The sequence below is a fragment of the Dermacentor andersoni genome, chromosome 3 (genome assembly GCF_023375885.2).
Source record: "Dermacentor andersoni chromosome 3, qqDerAnde1_hic_scaffold, whole genome shotgun sequence".
Taxonomy (NCBI): domain Eukaryota; kingdom Metazoa; phylum Arthropoda; class Arachnida; order Ixodida; family Ixodidae; genus Dermacentor; species Dermacentor andersoni.
In genome coordinates this window covers 65,823,160-65,842,601 of record NC_092816.1, presented here as the reverse complement: position 1 = coordinate 65,842,601, position 19,442 = coordinate 65,823,160, and the positions used below count along the sequence as shown (strand labels likewise).

General features: G+C 49.8%; 1 protein-coding gene across 2 annotated transcripts in view; it reads left to right on the top strand.

Moving 5' to 3' along the window:
- Positions 1-4,470: 4,470 nt before the first annotated feature.
- The window catches only part of LOC126546009 (sn-1-specific diacylglycerol lipase ABHD11-like), a 39,405-nt gene continuing 24,433 nt past the window's right edge, over positions 4,471-19,442 (top strand). For both annotated transcript variants that reach the window (XM_050194074.3, XM_072286720.1), the window contains exon 1: positions 4,471-4,702. The gene's annotated coding sequence lies outside the window, so the exon portion shown is untranslated. The remainder of the gene's footprint in view (positions 4,703-19,442) is intronic.

Sequence of the window (19,442 nt, the reverse complement as noted above, 5' to 3'; positions counted from 1 at the left end):
TAAACATAAAAGACTAGCTACCAAAAGAAATATTCCCAGGCATTATCTACAGCATCCCATGCACAGACTGCGATCAAAGTTATGATGACGGGACAGGCAAGTTTCAGCAAAGATTCAAGCAGCACATGTGTGATGTAAGAAAGAAGAATCTATATTCAAATGTTCTGGCCGCACATGCAGAAGAGACTCGACATGAAATAAACAGGGACAATGCAAAGATAATAGAGTAAGGAAAGAACTGTACTTCTCGGCTTTTTCTTGAATCCCTGACAATCCAGACCACACAATTAATCGCAATGATGGCAACTTTCTTCATGTGCATGCACGTTGTTTACATCACATCTTAAAGCAAACATAACCGGACCGTTTTTGTCTTCAACTTCATTGTGACCAAGGCTCCCATGCGGGGAGCTGAAACATCTTGCTTTTATAAACTGTCATGGTTGGTGTTCGATTTGATTGTTGTCATGTTCTAGACCAAACAGGTTTCCATCCAATTCTGGATTTCACACACACACACACACGCACACACACGCACGCACGCACACACTTTGTTTTACCGCCGTACTTTGGGGACATCATCATCATCATAACCGTCGTGCTGAGAAGATGGTGGTTGAGATGCGGAGGTGCGGTCACAATGGGTGACTGGACTTGGGCTCATGGGACCTCCGCACGGCCGCAGCGTAGCTCACCGACTACATGGGGACTGACCGTGAGGTGAGGTGGGCAGCATGACGACGACCAGGCAGGTGCGGCGCTCGACCATTCTAAAGTGTCTGCGATTATCGCAGGGCAGCCTTCGCCCTCTGGACCTCTCTCATCAGGAGAATCGACAACCGATGAAGTATCTTTTAGTGCGTCAGCATTATTAGGGTACCTCACACACTTTCCGGGGGCTATAGCTACCTATATATTACGTTGAAAGCCTTACTAGATCGATAGCTATAATAATAGATAATATAATAGATATAATAATAGATAGATCTCTATTAAGGCGAAAACTTTGTATGTCTCATCCGTCAATCGACCTTGAGCGAAAACGCGTCGACTACGAGCCCTCAACCTCCGCAGGGACTCGAACCCATGACCTTTGGTGTCAATGAAGGCGAAGTTAATATAGAGTTAGGGTACTCAAATCCACGGCCTTTGGTGGGAATCGAACTCTCGGTCTTTGGTGTTAATGAAAGCGATGTTAATTACGACACGGTTAGGTCATTCGAACCCACGACCTTTGATGTTAATGAAGCCAACATTAGTTAATGCACAGGTAATTAATATAGAGTTAAGACACGAACCCACAACCTTTGGTGATAATTACGGAGAAATTAAGACATAGATAATTAAGGTAGAGTCAAGGCACTTGAACCCACTACCTTTAGTAGGAGTCAGATCCTCGACCTTTGAAATTAAGAGGGGTGACTAAGCGAAGTAGACGAAGCGAATTAAGTGGGATGGGTGCGCCTTTGATGCATCGGCACTTGCGCTTTCACCTTCAAGTCATCTTAGTGATAATGTAAGAGACCCTGTGAATGTTTTATCTATGTCCGTCCATCTGTCCGTCCGTCCGTCCGTCCGTCCGTCCGTCCGTCCGTCCGTCCGTCCGTCCGTCCGTCTGTCTGTCTGTCTGTCTGTCTGTCTGACTGACTGACTGACTGACTGACCGTTTTCCCGCCTACCTGCTAGAGTCCTTGGTGGAATGGATAGCGCATCAGGCTGCTGTGCTGAGGAAACAGGTCCGAAGCCAACCGTTGGACCAACTTGGGCCACTGAGCATGTGCCGATGTGTGCACATGTTCCAATCTTCATTCACACCGACATTGTCACTACAGATGCGGAACTGTGTAGGTACAGCTGCTCGAAGAAACTATCTGACGCACACTTGGCACACTGGACATGTGCCACTCAGTCTGTGCCGATATTCAATGAACCTCTTTGATGTCAACTTGAGTAGCTAGGTGTGTGCAACTGGTAGAGTGCCACTCTACATTGACGAAAGATATTCCTTAATGTTCTCCGATGCTGAGCAGAATCTAACCCATTTCACAATGAAGGGTACCTCAAGGACAGCAACCCGATGCATTAGCAAGCTGCGCCACAAATGTACTGGATATGTGCCGCTTTTCAATGAACATCTCATGCCGACGCTTTGCTTGCTTGCTTCCTATACCGTAGCGCATACCCACTACAGGGGAGTGGCCAAGAAGGCAGCAGTTAAACAGAAAACGGTTGTAGGAAAACGTGTTTTTGAAAGGAAAGCAGGCCAGAAGGTAACAAATATTTATAGATACAATTGGAAATTTGTAAAATCACAAATAATAAATCAGTAAATTAACTAGATATTCTTGTTGAGTCACCAAGGAACTCGCATACGGCCATTCATACGCTTGTTCAATGCTTTTGCGAGCTGCGCCATGAATGCACTGGGCATGTGCCGCTCTTCAACGAACCTCTCGCCAACTTGGGTCACTGAGTATGTGCCACTTAGTGTGTGGCAAGCGAGGAAACAATTCAGAGCGCTCGCAGGCACCGGTGCGCTACGCTTCTTGTCTTGGAGGACATGCGCGGACTTCTCGGCAGTGCCAATAGATGGCGCAGCTTGTCCAGAAACAAGCGATAGAGAGGAGCCCGGTTGCCGCAAGACGCGTTTCTCAGCGTTCGCAGCTCTGCGCCATGCATTTCGGAAGCCACGCTAGGGCTTCGCGGCGGCGCTAGATGGCGCCGAGTGTTCTTAGCGAAGCATGAAAGAGGAGTCCCGCAGCAGTACACGCCTCATACATAACTCGTTTCGACGGTGGCAATGCCTCGCGTCGCTATATTGAGTCGATGCTAAACGCATTACCGCCAACAAGCATTGTGACATGAGTTCTGCCGAACTGTTTGTTACACAAAGTGCATTTTTGGCGTATGTATAGTTGCAGCTGGCTTTATTTGTTTCTGGCGCCGAGGTGGCACCGATGTTAAAATAATAGATAGATAGATAGATAGATAGATAGATAGATAGATAGATAGATAGATAGATAGATAGATAGATAGATAGATAGATAGATAGATAGATGCAAAGTGTTTCGGAACAGACTCTTTATTCCGCTGCTTTCTTCGCACTACATCTGCAGCAGACGGTTCACGTCCAATTGCAAGGGCGCCATTGCTTTGAAGAACGTCTATGTTTATCGCATTAGCAGAATTTTTTTTACGGGTACACATGTACAAAGAAGGTTAGTGCCACAGCATGCTATAGAAGTATTCTATTTGACGTCACACGGGAAGCCAATGAGACTGCTCCCTGGACAGACACCACATATGTATCAGGGCGACAGACATATATATATATATATATATATATATATATATATATATATATATATATATATATATATATATATATATATAATGAAGAAAATGAGTACGACGTACGTTGAATAAGCACAGTATATTTGACTGACGTTTCGGCTGGTGGACTAGCCTTTGTCAAAGCCTGGTCTCGTCTTTGTCACAGTCTTTGATTTTGACAAAGGCCGGTCCACCAGCTGAAACGTCAGTCAAAAATATACTGTGCTTATTCAACGTAAGTCGTACTCTTTTCCTTCATTGTACTGCCGGGGCCAGCGTGATTTCCTCAGCCATATATATATATAGAACGAGCAGTATACACTGCCTCGAGGAAGAGGACGCCGGCGAGTTGGTCGAAGCCTTGTGCCTGCATTGCCTTAGATGTGTGACCTCTCGCTGCGGTGCTCTCTCTCTGAGGGCTTGATTAAATAAACCAGAACGCTTCTCGACATATGGTGGAGATGCCGGGCCCTTTACAAACCTGGAACTCCGCAGCCGGACGCTCCCTCCTATTTCTGCCGTGCCTGAGGACGCCGCGCAGTTCGTCCTCCCTAGGCATCGCCTGTCGCCTGCTTCGGTGCTCTACGCCAACGAGATCCTCCTGTCTTCAGCGGCTCTGACGACCATGCCGCGGAGCATTGGCTCTCGTCATACGACCATAGAGAAAGGATACGACCGCGTGAGTGCGCTTAACAAATGGGGTGACACAGCTAAACGCACTAACGTCACCTTCTCTCTTTCTGGAGTCGCCAATCTCCGGTTCCGGAAACATGAATCCGACCTTTCCACCTGGACAGCATTTGCGACTAGTTTCAAAGAAGTGTTCATTCGCCCTGCTGCGCGCAAGCTTCACGCGAACAACGGTTGCGTGGTCACGCTCAGCAAAAGGGTGAAAATTTCATCACCTACATGGAAGAAGTAGTTGACCTTGGTCGCCGGATTAATCCCATGCCCGAAACTGAAAAGATAAAAGAAATGTCACGAAAGGCGTTGTGGTAACATGATAACGCCAGCCGCGGAGCGGTGATAGTGCCGCCTCCTGTTGGTCTCCCAGTGTGTCGCCGCGTAGGCGGTTATCTGACGCTACCGGTAACGTCACACCGGCCCTATATATCTGAGTTGCTCAGCGGGGAATGCTGATTCCTTGTCAGGATGACCGGTGTCTCGGTTACTTCATGTGGCGACGAAGATGGGATGGCGGCCCGCGTAGCCTAGGAACGAAGTGTTGCAGGCAGCCAGGCAGTGCGAACGGCAGGAGCGACGGACGAAATACTGCGCCTGCTCCCAGACTACGCCAGCATTCCAGAAAACATCGAGGTTCTGCGACGGACCTTCAAGAAACGCCGCAAGGCCGCCATTGTACACCCGAGTAAGCCACGCTCGCGAAACGCAGACGTGTTGAGTGCTTTCGCCTCTTGCAAAATGTCTCGCTTGGGCAAGTTAAGCGAGTTTGACCCAAGAACTCAGAACTTTGAGTCATACCTTAAACGCTTTGAGTGTGCAAATGATGTAAAACAGGAGAAAGTTCTACCGGTGTTCCTGACTGCAATTGGTGCACAAACGTATCGATTGCACAAAAGTTTGGTCGTGCGACACACGCCTGCTGACAAAACATTTCCCGAGGTGAAACAGCTGCTTAAGGGTCATTGCAGCCCTTCAAGTTCAGTGATAGCAGAACGATGCACATTCAACAGGCGTGCTCAGAATGAACAAGAAAGCGTAGAATACTTTATCATAAAGCTGAAGCACCTGGCCAGAAAATGCGATTTCGGCGAGTTTTCGAATGACGCCTAGAGGGACCGGCAGAAATGAGGACAGCCAGTGTGCGTTATTCGCCGAGGAAAATTTCACGTTCGAGAAGGCGTGCAAAATTGCTTTGGCCCGACAGTTAGCAGCACCTGACTACGACCTTATGAAGGCTGCGGATGGCAATATAAATGCTGTGAAGAGTCGGCAAGGACAGCAAAAGGAAGGCTATGGAACTTCTAGTAAGTCGCGCACGAATAGTGAATGCGAGCGATGTGGCAAAAAAACGTTCCTCAAATACGTGCTGCTACGAAGAATCTAGGTGCCGCATATGTGACAAGATAGGGCATTTGCAGAAAGCGTGTCGAAATAAGCCTAGGTGGAGCAAACGAACTAACGCGGTAGAATATTCGGACGAAGCAACTGAGCAGGAAGTATATCATTTCGTCAATACGGCGCAGTCAGGTCAGCGTGGACGTGGAAGGCAGACCGCTGCAGATTGACAGGCGCAGCCATGACGATAGTTCCAGAAAGCGTGCACCCCTCTCTAGTAGCATTACGCACGCATACGGGGGAGCAGCTGCAGCTTAAGAGGGAGCTTTAGCTCGGGTGCTCCTATCTAAATACATCTAAAAGAAGAATTCGTTTTTCTCCGCGAGCACTGCACCAAATTTCACGAGGTTTGTTGCATTTGAAAGAAAGACTTAAAATCTAGTGACGGTATTGGTTTCGAATTTTTAATTTATGTCCTCAATACATTATTGACAATTGGCAAAACTCGAAAATTTCCAAGAAACGAAACTATCAAGTTTACAACTCTGTAACTCGGCAACGAAAAATGATAATACAATTATGCGAATTGCATCTAATAGTACATCTAAAGCGGACAAAATTTATATGTTACACATCATCGTCGAAAAAAATTGTAATATGGGAATACAGCTTTTGCACAACCCTTGTAAACAACGTAACAAATTCACATAAGATATAAAATGACATATCGACGCTTTCAATGGTATAATGGATGCCGTTTACAGAACCGCGATATCTGTTCTTGGTGCAGAGCTATGAACTTGTAAACTTTGTGCTTCTATTCTTTTTTCAAACTTCCGAATTTTTTAATATTCTTGTAACGAAATTCAGGACCTACATCGAAATTCCGCTTCCAGCAGTCACTAGAATTTAACTTTCTCTCAAATGCAACAAATTTCATTAAAATCGGTCCAGGGGTTATCCAAATCAAACGATTCGTTCGAGACTAAGGAGCGCGCCAACTATCGCTTCTGGCGCCCACCTATGTGTCTGAGCCTCTTCGCCTCCGAACTCCGACGTGTCATATACACGAACGAGTAAGTGGTCGATGCTGCACACCACTCGCTAGTCAGCCATATCCGGCACCGGTTCCGGCGCTGCCGTCGTCTCCAGGCCAAGACATCCACCTGCGGTTGCGCACTACACGCCCACAATTGGCGGCTTCTGCGCGTCGCCTTTTGCAGCTGCGAACTAAATTCCGAGAAGCGGTTTCTGCGCCTCTCGGCAGCCCCTACGCCGGACTCGGCATTATATACCGCTACCTGGGTTCCCTGTTCTCAATCAGTGGCGTCGCCAAGACAACCGGCCCATCTGCTTCGCGTGTGGCTTCGCTGGCCACGTGGCATATGGTTCCGCCGGCGGGGTTGGTATACCTCCAGATTCAGCGAGACTACAAGGGAACGCTCCCGACTCCCCATCGCGCCATGCCCCAACAGTTCCGCACTTCGATTCCTCGTCTACTCTTCCCCGTAGCTTCAAGTCGACGTTCACTGTCCCCCATTACCCGTCTTTCTCCAGTCGTGCAGGAGGAAAACTAAAAGATGCAGTTCTGGAGGCAAGAACTGCGATCCCATCGAACTGCTCAATCCCTCGTTTATTCATTGCGAACGTCACTGAAATTTACGCCGAAGTTATCGCCATTCAGGCGCTTGTCGACATGGTTGCCGAAGTGTCAGGGATTGCCGACTAGCTTTATCGCACGGTCCGAAAAATCGCGACGCCGTTTTCTGCCATTTCACTACGTACAGCAAAGCTGGGCCAATTGAGCTTTAGGAACATGCACCGTTCGTGTACCTCTATACAAGACAGTTTTGTACCACATTGCGTTTGTTGTTCTTCCCCGCTGCTGTCACGCTATCGTTCTAGGCTGGGGCTTCCTCTCATCTCATCACGCAGTTGTCGATTGTGCCCGTGCAGTACTTGCGTTGTCTCCATCTTGCGGTAGTCTTTCTGAATATTTGTCTCTATCCTCTGCTCGAGGGTTCGTCGACACTGATACCGATATCCCTCCTTTCTCTTCCACCCTCGTGCCCGTTTCCTGTGCTGCTTTCTACGATTCCACAGTTCTCTTCACGCCGTCTAAACTTGCTGCACGCCGTCATCCTTTCTTGCTTCCTTTTGCGCTTCTTCCCATTCGTGTCCATCAAGCTTACACTATGGCGAGTGACTCGGTTCTGCTGACGAATTTGACACGAGCTCTGTCTAGGATTTTCGTGGTGACTTTACCCCTCTTCAGGTTGACGCCAAGACTCTTTCCGTCTATGCGTCTGAGCTGGCATGTGACAACGTTTGCTCGGTCTATTGATCCCAACCTCACTCCATGTCAGTACGGTCAGATCGTCGGTCTTCTTAACAGATTTGGTACTTCTTTTGACCTCCAACAGCAATGTTACAACGTACCTTCACAGTCGTAACACATGGTCACTGGCAGTCATGCGCCACTATACGCCAGCGCCCATAGCGTGTCAGCGACGGAACGCCGTGTCATCGAGGAGCACGTAGGAGTCATGCACCAACGCGGTGTGATACAGCCTTCGTAAAGTCCCGGGGCCTCTCCAGTAGTGCTGGTCAAAAAGAAAGATGATACAATGGGTTTTTGCGTGGACTATCGACGACTCAACACGTATCAACGGTGCAGTGGACTGCCTCCAAGGCGCTGAATTCTTTTCCTCCTTAGACTTGCGATCCTGTTATTGGCAAGTCCCGCTGCCAAGGCAGATCACCCGAAAACGGCATTCGTCACGCTTGAAGGTTTATATGAATTTACCGTGATGGCCGTTTGGCCTGTGTAATGCTCCTGCCACTTTTGAAAGAATGATGGCTAACATCCTCCGGAGCCTCAAATGGCAGACATGCCTTTGCTATCTCTATGACATTGTCGTCTTTCCCCGGACTTTTCTTCTCACAGGCCTGCTCCGGCTTGAACGCGTCCTCACTTGCCTCGCTGATGCTTGACACCAGTTCAACTTAAAGAAGTGTCGCTTCACCGCCCGACAGCTAGCCATCCTTAGCGACGTTGTTTCGAAAGATGGTCGGCTCCCAGATACAACCAAAGTCCAAGCCGTCGCCGAATTCCCACGACCGAAGATCACAAAAGAACTCTGCATCTTCATCGGATTGTGCTCATACTTTCGCCGTTTCATCCACAACTTCGCCACCATAATAGCACCTTTGACACAGCTTCTCGCTGGTAACTACGACCTTTCGGCCTGGCCGCTATTTTGCGATGCCGCATTCACGACGCTGCGTCGTTGTCTAACTTCATTTCCGATCCTTCGGCATTTCGAATCAAGCGCACCGACAGAAATACACACAGACGCCAGTGGCGTCGGCATTGGCCCTGTTCTTTCTCAACGAGAGAGTGGTTTCGATGAATGCGTCGTTGCCTTCGCCAGCCGTGCACTCAAGAAAGCGGAAGCCAACTACTCCGTTACAGAAAATGAATGCCTGCCTGCTGTCATTTGGGCCATAACTGCATTCCGTCCTTACCTCTATTGCCGCTGATTCGACGTCATAACTGACCACCATGCCCTCTACTGACTATCGCCCTTGAAAGATCCTTCAGGTCACCTCGCTCGATGGGCGCTCCGCTTCCAAGAGTGCCACCTCCATATTTGAGTGGTGTACCGCTCTGGCCGTAAATGTTAGGACGCGGATGCCCTGTCTCGCTCCCTCGTGTCAGGCCAGCCTAATTATCCGAAAGTATCAGTATGCAAGTCCTCCCTTACCATCAATGACCTGCTTTAGGAGCAGCACAAGGATCACTGGATTGTTTCTGTGGTGGCTTTTCTGTCATTTGCTGTTCGCGACGGGCTCCTACACTGCCGTATAGCTACCTCTCGGACGGCCGCAAATGGTTACTCGTGGTCCCTCGGCATCTACGCTCGGATATATATGTGCAGCGTTTCGCGATGGTCCACAATGCGCGCATGCAGGAGTACTAAAAACATACGCGCGCCTACGACTCCGTTATTTTTGGGGCGGCATGTACCGATTCGTCCGCCGATATGTCCGCTCCTGCCTCGCTTGAAAACGCCGCAAGAATCACCCTCGTCCCTCGGTTGCTTCATTGCAACCATTGTTGAGCAGGGCGCGTCTTTGACCCTGTCGTAGTTGCTCTTTATGGGCCCCTTCCGAGTACTTCAGGCGGCAACCGCTGGGTGATTGTAGCGATAGGCCATCGTACGTGCTACACGGAAACTTCGCCTCTGCCCAGCGCATCTGCGCGTGATGTTGCATGACATAATACCTCGCCATGGAGCCCCTAGAGCACTGCTGAGTGAGAGGCTGTGTCTTGCTCTTTGACGTTATAGAAGCCCTACTCAAGAAATACCACGAAATTTACCGTGTACCACTTCTGCATACCCCCGCAGACTGATGGGACGACTGAGCGTCATGTATACGTCTGAGCAGACCAATTGAAACCACGTCCTACACTTTGTGACGTATGCTTATAACACGGCCACACAGACCCACTACGGGATTTTCCCCATTTTTTCTTTACGGACACGAGGCTTCCTGCACAATGGATACTATCCTTCCGTATCGCCCTGACACAACGGAGTCCACTACGCTGTCCGAAGCTGATGTACACGCGGAAAAATGCCAAAAGCTCGTCCGCACATTTGCTTCTGAAGACCGGCACCGCCAGAAGCACCGTCGGGCAACTACTGCACCATATAGACCGTTTTTTCGTAGGCGCCGCCATATTGTGAACGCAGTGGCGCCGCCTATGAGCAGCGCCATACTGGCTTGGGTGAAAGCGGTCTTTTGCATGGCAGGTATACGCTCGGCGGTAGGTTCTGGCGTTTGTTTTCGCGGTCGTGCGGTCTGCTTAGTATGACGCGCGTATTCTACGTGGTAAATGGTTCTGTGAGACGAGCTGAAGTGGTTTAAGGCGTCATGGCCGGAATTTCTGCTGGCGTTGAGGTGGACGGAACACGCAGCGCGATGTGTGCGCGCATATTTGAGCCTACAATCAGCCTCGGAGATCAATTGTGTATTTATGAATGCTCCAATCATTAATGTGACCTTATTGCAGTATTATCGTCTATTTCTAAGCTGATGTTTAGGAGCCATGAAACATACGCGACGATCGTAACAGCGTGGGTACCGTTCTGCTACGATAGGAGCTGTGATGTTATACTTTGACAAGCGTTCAAACTGTTCGCTGCAGGTTAAATTGCGTGACTACTTGGTTCGATGGATGAGGTTTCCGCCCCTGAATAAAATAGTTTTGGCAAGGAATAGCAGCATACCTTACAGTCTGAATTAAGCTTTTCCAGCAAATGGACTGTTTACGAACTGCGCGAGCGTCCTAAGCAGTGGTAGGTGCTGGATTACATATATCTTTGTTCTATATACCGCACGGTCCAAGCATACGGCATCAGCGGTTACATATTTATAAACGTTGTGCGGCGTGACTATGCGAGGTCCTATTGCGGCTTTAGCCCGTTTTCTCTTACTTTTTCGAGAAAGATGATGATAACCGAATTTTTTTTTTCGGTTGTGTTCGTTCCGTTCTCTACGACGCACTCACACGTATTACGGAAATTTTGTCCTCAAAAATAGGCATCGCATTCTTTTTATGCGATCGCTCTCATATATTATGGCTGTATGCAGGCCAAAAACGCAATGCCGAAGCGCACAGCTTACATATGTATCGTACTGGTTCACCAACCGCAGTGATCGCTGTGTTGAGCAGCGCCATCGGCCTCATGCAGGAAGGCTAGCGTAAACATATGGTAATTTGAAGCCTACTAGACTTGAAATGCGCGAATATTTGATAGTGCCTGCCGCTTAGATGTTTCGTGGTTGCCTTAGGTTGGCCGTGCACGAGCATGCGCTCTTATGCTTTATGTTTTACTCCCTACGACAAGCGATTCGATAGTGAGCAGATTTACCATTTCATGCTTCTAATACAGACACCGGTTTTCTCTGTTGAAATAAAACCGATATAAGCACAATAGTTCACAACACATACACACACCGCGACTGATAATGTGCGTACACCGCGGCTGATAAAAGGCGTCACATTTTTGCGTCCCAAGAGATATTTCCGCCTACTGTAGTTACCGATGCACCGAAAGGCTTCCCTGACGACCTTATATGAACGGACATGGCGCAAATTTCGCAAAGTACGATCTAAAATATTCCGAAATCGTTCCGCAGCACGCGACAGCAATACTTTCAAGCAGCGCCGCGCCGGATCGCCCAAGCCAGAGAGGAGGAAAGGCTCTCCGCGCGCCCTATCCTCCTCGCCTGATTAAACGGTCTATATGTTCCTTACTCATTAGTCTGGCGTTGGGTTCCTGCCGCCAGCCCTGGACTTTTACCGAAACTCATTTCCAAGTACCAAGGTCCCTACCGTGTGGGCAATCAACCGTCTCCTGTGAATTATATGGTAGAACCCCTTGAGCCACCTTCGGATAAGCGCCGACGAGGGCGCGAAATCGTGCATGTTCAGCGGCTAAATTAAGTTTTACATTGATGTACTTGTACTATCCTGCCCGTAGGTCGCCGGGACGGCTCCTCTTTTCCAGGGAGATGATTTTACTGGAGATGAACGAGCAGTATATGCATGCACTGCTTCAATTTAAGAAGACAACAACGAGTTGGTCGAGCCTTGTGCCTGCATTGCCTTAGCTGTGTGATCCCTCGCTGCGGTGCACTACTCTCTGAGGGCTTCATTAAATAAACCTGCCAGAACGCCTCTGGACAACATATAAAATTTTAAACAGAGCGTTTTCTAGGTCCGGTATGCACTTAGTTTAGAAAGGAGCTCACTTACGAAATGAGCGTGTTTACTGGCTTACGTTTCAGCCATGCATGGCCGAAATGTAATTGGGCCATTCGTAAGTGGGCTTACGAATGCGACGTAAGTAGGCTTACGAAAAAACTTGACCTGCGGCCATGTTTTTTCATCCACTTTCATTTCCATTAATTTATCATTTCGTTATTTAATTTATTATGAATTTCCCCTATGTTGTCCTTGGTTTCAGTGCTTCTTGGCTTCTTATGATGTGACTAATAAAAAATCGGGCCCCACGGTTAACCCCCTTTCTGCTCGTTTATATGCATATGTGCGCGTGCATGCATGCATGTGCGCGCGTAATTGGCCATTTATATAGGTTGAAAGCAACTTGAACAGCCGCATACTATAGAAGCTTCAACGCCCACAATAGCGCTGCACCAGCCGCAAGGGCTTGTGCGGCGCTGCATGCGCAGACGGACTCAGATATCGAATAACTGTTATTGAAGCGCGGCAGCAGGACAAACTCGCGCAGAGGCGATGGATGGATGGATGCAAAACTTTAATGAAGGTCCTGAGGTACGCGACTCAGCGCGCTGCGGGCCGCTCCCACGTTGGGACAGTCAGGCCATGCCCGACCGCCGCATCGTGGGCCCTCTGGACAGCCCATAGTTGCGCCCCGGCATCGGGGCTCTTGATAGCGGAGAGCCACTTGTCCTCATTGATTTGTTCTGTGCCTCGTAACGAGGGGCAACGCCAGAGCATATGGTCTAGGCTAGCGATGGCATTGCAGTGCCTGCAAGAATCAGTGGCATAGGTGTCGGGATAAAGCTTGTGGAATAAAGCTGGGCTAGGATACGAGTCTGTTTGCAATAATCTGAGGGTCAATGCCTGCGCTCTATTTAACTTCTTGTGTGGAAGGGGAAAGTCTCTCCTGCCGAGATAAAAGTGCTGCGCAATTTCAGTGTATGTGGTCGGTTGATCTCTGTTCTCCACCACTGCGGGCCGGCGTTGGAGTTCTCCATGGGCGCGGAAAGCGAGACCTCGCGCCTTGAAGTGGGCCAGCTCGTTGAGGTTTGTGGGGCCTCCCATGATGGATCCCATGTGAGCGGGGAACCACGTGAGGGTGTGCGTAGCGATGCTATTGCCGTCGGGGATGCGACAGGCTTCCTTACACACAGCGCCAACGCTGAAGGCGCGGATGGCTGCCCTGGAGTCGCTGAAGATATGGGCATGTTTGTCGTCCAAGAGGGCCAAGGCAATGGCCACTTGCTCGGCCGCACGCGATGACGTGCTTCGTACCGAAGCGGCGTTAACGGTCGAACCCCTGTGGTTGATCGACACTACTGTGAAATTGTTGCTGTTGCCATACTGGGCCGCGTCAACGAAGCAGCTGCCGCCAGGGAGTTCTGTCGCGCGGCGTAGGAGCGCCACCGCCCTGGCCTTCCTTCTTTCTACGTTGCGCTGGGGATGCATATTGCGCGGGGCAGGCGATATGAGGATGCTATCTTTCTGCTCTTTCGGAAGGCCCTGATAGGCGTCTTCGACAGTGGCCGGCGGGACACCCATCTCTGTTAGGAGTCGTCTGCCTGCCCTGGTGCCGGAGAGCCTGAGAATCTGTGCCCTTTCTTGTGCTTCTGCAATTTCTTCCAGGGTGTTATGAATACCCAACTGCAGCAGTCGGTCGGTGCGTGTGTAGTTTGGTAGTCCGAGCGCGCTCTTGATCCCCCTCCTTATCATGGCATTTAGCTTGTCTCGCTCGGCCCTCTTCCAGACGTGCATGGCCGCTACGTACGTGAAATGGCATAGCAAGAAAGCGTGGACTAGCCTTATCAGATTCTCTTCGCTCAGGCCTCTCCTTCTGTTAGCCACCCGCCTGATTAGACCGATGACGCTATCCGTCTTCTTTGCTAGTTTGAGAATGGTGATGCTATTCGTGCTCGCCCCTTCGAGTGTCATTCCCAAGATTCGAATGGACGCGACTTTGGGAATGGGATCTCCGCACTTGGTGTAGAGATTAATGTCAATTTCAGTGGGGGGTTTCCAGTTATGTGGCTTGCGGCCCTTTCTAGTTGGGCTGTAGAGAAGGAGCTCCGATTTCTTTGGGGAGCACCGGAGTCCCGTGCCGGTTAGAAAGCGCTCTGTAGTGTCGACAGCTTCCTGGAGAGCGGCTTCGACTTGTCCGTCACTGCCACCCGCGCACCAGACAGTGATGTCGTCTGCGTAGATTGTGTGACCGATGCCCTGGACCTTGCCTAGGTACCTTGAGAGGTCGACCATTGCGATGTTAAAGAGGAGCGGTGAGATGACTGACCCCTGAGGGGTGCCTCTTCTGCTCAGCTCCATTTTCTCCGATTCCAAATCTCCAGCCTTGAGGACAGCGCATCGTTTGCTCAAGAAAGATCTGACGAAGGCATGGAAGGACGAGCCTAGCTCGAGTTTGGAGATGGCGTCGAGAACGAACTCGTGACGGATGTTATCAAAGGCCTTCTCCAGGTCCAAACCAAGGATGGCTCTCGTGTTCCGAGTGCAGCGTTCCAGGATTTGTATCTTGATAAGCTTCATGGCGTCCTGGGTGGAGAGGCCTGGCCTGAAGCCTATCATGTTGTGAGGGAAAAGGTCGTTGGTCTCGATATACTCGGCAATTCTGTTATGGATGGCGTGCTCGGCCACCTTCCCTACACATGACGTCAGTGAGATGGGGCGGAGGTTGTCCAAGCTCGGCGGTTTACCGGGCTTTGGGATTAGTATGACCTTCGCCAACTTCCATTCTTCCGGTACAATTCCCTCCTCCCAAATCCGATTTATCTCATCTGTGAGAAACTCGATCGATGCGTCCTCTAGGTTTCTGAGAGCCTTGTTGTTAATGTGATCCGGGCCGGGCGCTGACCTGCCATTGAGGTCGTGTAGGGCACGACGGATTTGACTGGCTTTGAAAGGCTCGTCCAGCGCGGAGTTCGGCTTCCCTTTGTATACTGGGTATGCCGCATCATCGGCCACAGTTTTGAGCGGCAGGTACTTCTTAGCTAGCATCTCCAGCACGTCCTTTTCCGAAGACGACTTCTTGGCTTCGTGGAGCGCTTTAGCGAGGACACTTCTCTGGTTTGACTTGGTGCCGGAGTCGTCGAGCAAGTGTTTGAGAAGATTCCACTTGCCTCCCGTGCGCATCTGCCCGTCGATTGAATTGCAAATTTCGTCCCATTGCTGCCTAGACAGTGCTTGGCAGTGCTCGTCGATCTGCTTGTTGATCTCGGCAATCTTTTTTCTGAGCTTGCGATTTAAGCGTTGGCTTTTCCACCTCTCGAGAAGTGATTGCTTGGCTTCGAGAAGGTGTGCTAGCCTGCTATCCATTTTGTCTGTACGTAGATCCGTCTCTATGGTTTTGGTGGTGGAGCAGACATCTTGCAGAATTAATGCGCACCACTGGACGAGACTCTCCGGCTTTGCTCCACGGGCGGCGCGGGCCCTGCGAACCTCACGGAATTTGTCCCAGTCAGGGACCGAGAAGGCCTTCTTTCTTTTCTGCTCCACTTGTGAGCTGGTGACCGTGATGTAGTGATCGCTACCGAAGTCTATGAGTAGATTCGACCACACGGCTGAGTCAGCGTTTTTAACAAAGGCGAGATCTGGGACAGAGTCCCTGGTCGAGGAGGTGCCACGTCTGGTCGGCAAGGCTGGGTCCGTCAATAGAGAGAGTCCCGCATCTCCCGCCTCCTGCCACAGGCTTCTGCCCTTGACCGTGTCGTGCGTGTAGTTCCACGCGTGAAAGGGGGCGTTGAAATCGCCGGCCACAACCAGTGGAGAGTTTCCGGCGATTTTCGTTGCCCTAGTGATGATGGTTTTGAAACGTTGTCTGTGATCGCTCGGGCTGCTATATACTGATACAAGGCAGAAACATTTAAACAACGCGCGCAGGTTCGTGCGCCCCCTCAAGACGACAACGGAGTATTGAAGGAAAAGGACGAAGTAATGGCACGTGTTTTCGCCGCACGCACTCGCATCGCAGGTGGCCGTTGTCGGCGTCTACAAGAAGAAGACGAGGTGAAGCGACGCTCGAGAGAGAAGAAGAAGGCCTTCCTGATCTCCCGTTTAGAACGCGGCAGTGTTTTTCATTTACCCCAGGGCACAAGTTCGCCCACAATAAATAGTTGTATCTGGGTTTCCTTAACTGTCCGTTCTTCGGCCCTCTGTGTAAAGTCACTAATGTCAGGGTTCTGTTCTGTACTGTCGCTGACAGGCAGCATTGCATCCAAGGGTGTGGTAACTGTTCGACCAAAAACAAGTTGGAATGGCGTTACTTGAGTGGTTTCTTGCAATGCGGTATTGTAGGCGAATGTAGCATAGGGTAGGATCTTGTCCCATGTACGGTGTTCTAAGTCTACGTAAATTGACAACATATCGGTCAGCGTCCTGTTCAATCGTTCGGTTAACCCATTTGTTTGAGGATGATAGGCAGTTGTTTTCCTGTGGCTGGTATGAGTCAATTTCATGATGGATTGCGTCAAATCGGCTGTGAACGAAGTTCCTCGGTCCGTGATAATAATTGCAGGGGCACCGTGTCGTAATACTATCTTGGTGACAAAGAATTCAGCCACTTCAACGGCCGTTGCACTGATTAGAGAGGATGTCTCGGCATATCGCGTTAGGTAATCAGTCGCTACTACAATCCATCGTTTCCCCGATGACGATGTCGGAAAAGGACCAAGCAAGTCCATTCCTACTTGTTCGAACGGGGCTCCTGGGGGTTCTATTGGTTGAAGGAGGCCTGCGGGTTTTAATGGAGGCGTTTTGCGTCTTTGGCAATCCCGACATGTTCGTACATAATGCTGCACTGAATTCAATAGCTTTGGCCAGTAGTATTTAGCATGAATTCGGGCGAAGGTTCTGCTTACTCCGAGGTGTCCTGCTGATGGGTCATCGTGACAGGCTTCTAAGATTTCCGATCGCAAAGCTGAAGGAACAACGAGTAGAAATTTCTCTGTGCTGTGCTCAAAATTTCTTTTGTACAGGACGCCATTTCTCATCACATACGATGACAATCCCCGGCAGAAAACTCGCGGAACATGGACGTGGTGTCCCTCGAGGTGCCTGATGAGTAGAAGCAACTCGGTGTCAGACTGCTGGTGTTTGGCCATCTCAGATGTGGTCACGGCTCCAAGAAACGCAAATTCGTCTCCATCTTTCACAGGAGCAGATTCGACCGGAGCACGTGATAAACAATCAGCGTCACTGTGCTTGCGACCTGACTTGTACACGACCGTTATGTCGTATTCCTGCAGCCTCAGACTCCATCTAGCAAGTCGTCCAGACGGATCTTTCAGGTTTGCAAGCCAGCACAATGAGTGATGGTCACTGATTGCTCGGAACGGTCTACCGTATAAGTATGGTCGGAATTTTCCTATGGCCCATATTACTGCGAGGCATTCTTTTTCGGTGGCTGAATAGTTGGTTTCAGCCCTCGAAAGACTGCGGCTAGCGTATGCAATCACTCTTTCCTCTCCGTTTTGCCATTGAACGAGGACGGCACCAAGTCCTAAATTGCTGGCGTCTGTGTGGATGTCTGTTTCCGCTTCCTCATCAAAGTGCGCAAGGACCGGGTGGTTTTGAAGTCGCCGTCGCAGCTCATTGAATGCATCTTCTTGTTCACTGTGCCATACGAAAGGCATATCTTCTTTCGTTAATCGCGTTAACGGCTCGGCAATCTTCGAAAAGTTTTTGACGAAACGCCTGTAATAGGCACAAAGTCCTAGGAATCGCCTAATGGCCTTTTTGTTGGTTGGTCTAGGAAACTTTTCTACTGCTGCGGTCTTCTCAGGGTCAGGACGGATGCCTTCGGAGCTAATCACATGGCCGAGGAAAAGGAGCTCATGGAAGCCGAAGTGACATTTTTGTGGCTTTATCGTCAGCCCTGCTGAACTAATAGCTTTGAGCACAGTCCTTAGTCGTTCCACATGCTGAGCAAAGGTGGTAGAAAAAATCACGACATCGTCGAGATAAACCAGACAGGACTGCCACTTTAACCCGGAGAGCACAGTGTCCATCATCCGCTGAAAGGTGGCAGGCGCGGAACAGAGGCCGAACGGAAGTACCTTGAATTCGTATAGTCCGTCTGGTGTCACGAATGCTGTCTTCTCACGATCCCGTTCGTCCACTTCTATTTGCCAGTATCCGCTTTTGAGGTCGAGAGAGGAAAAGAATTTCGCATCCCGTAGTCTATCGAGGGTGTCATCGATCCTCGGAAGTGGATAGACATCCCGCTTTGTGACGACGTTTAGCTTCCGATAATCAACGCAGAAGCGCAAGGTCTGATCCTTTTTCTTTACCAGCACTACAGGCGAAGCCCATGGGCTGGTCGATGGTTGAATTACGTCGTCTCGAAGCATTTCTTCGACTTGTTTGCTGATGACCTCTCTCTCCTTCGGTGACACTCGGTAGGGATGCTGGCAAATGGGCCTCACAGCTTCGTCGACAATGATGCGGTGTCTGGCGATGGATGTTCTCTGGACTTTCGATGTCGTTGAGAAACATGAGGCGAATTCTCGTACAAGGTTCTCTATTTGCTGCTTCTGGCTCGGTGATAGTGCTGCTTCAATGTGGACGGATGCGAGTATGGAGTCTACGTTGTCAGACTCCAGTAGTGCACCATCGGAAGAGCTCAAATCCGTAATTTGTTCATAATCGTTAAGGCGGGCAATGACGGTTCCCTTCGCAACATGCTGAACTTCATTTCCAAAATTAGTCAGGAAGACATTTGAACACCCGTCACGCAGCCGAACAAGGCCCCTTGCCATACAGATCCCTTTTTCGAGTAAGAGCCCAGTGTTACTGTCGGCTATTCCTTCATAGTCGCTGAATACGGTGCTTCTTACGGCGACAGCTATGCTGGATCTTGGGGGTATCGTGACGTCGTCGTCTATAATCTGAAGCACATCGAATCGTTCTTCACTCTCGAACGTCGCGATGGCGTGCTTCGTTGAGAACGACACACAGGATTCCTGCAAGTTGATAACTGCACCGTTCGCCTGCAAAAAGTCCATTCCAATAATTACATCCCTTGAGCATTCTGATACGACAATGAAACTGGCGACGTATGTAAAGCCGCGTATTCCGATTCTAGAAGTGCACCTGCCCACCGGGTTAATAAGGTGTCCACCGGCGGTTCGAATTTGCGGTCCTCTCCAAGGAGTCAGCACTTTTTTCAGTCTTCTGGCAAGTACTTTGCTCATAACGGAATGGTCTGCGCCTGTGTCTACTAAAGCAGTAATTTCGCAGCCGTCTATAAACACACATAAATCGGAAG